Here is a 585-nt window from a genome sequence, read left to right as displayed (position 1 = left end):
GCCTCTGTCATTGACTCATTTGCAGCACTAGAGGCTGAAGTGCTGGACTAGCTGACTTTCCTGATGGCAAGCTCCTGAGTCCTGACTGTTTATAATGGGGAACAAAATGCATTGCATACCTTCTTTACCTTAATTTTCCTTTTGCTAGTCTGATGACCTGTGAAGACTTTTTTAAATTAAACTTTAAATGTTATGAGATTATTTTTTGTTAATTTTGTAATAAAAATGAAAATAAAACCTTGTGTGTTATTTGCAGACCCAGTTCCTATATTACTGTTCAATTTTATGTTTTGTCTGTTGGAGCAGTGGAGTTAACAAAGCAAGGAAAATGCCTTTTTTTTAATCCCTCCCTCCCCCAGTAGTTAAACATATACTCGAAATAAGTAAATAATGTAACACTGAAAGTAGTTACCAGGGAAAACATTTCTTGCTGCATGATTTTATTTAGTCTGCGTTTTAAACTGTCAGTACCTAAGCAACCTTAGCTACAGCTGGAAGGGATAGAAAGTTATTTATTTGCTTTCAGTTTTACAAGATCTTCCCTACCTGCAGATTCTGCAATCCCAGCCAGAATTCCCTTGCCCT

Source organism: Pipra filicauda, unplaced genomic scaffold (genome assembly GCF_003945595.2).
Source record: "Pipra filicauda isolate LSUMZ 115617 unplaced genomic scaffold, ASM394559v2 scaffold301_size890592_pilon, whole genome shotgun sequence".
NCBI classification, from domain to species: Eukaryota; Metazoa; Chordata; class Aves; order Passeriformes; family Pipridae; genus Pipra; species Pipra filicauda.
The sequence above is the reverse complement of the archived record's forward strand: the minus strand, read 5'-3'. Positions refer to the sequence as shown.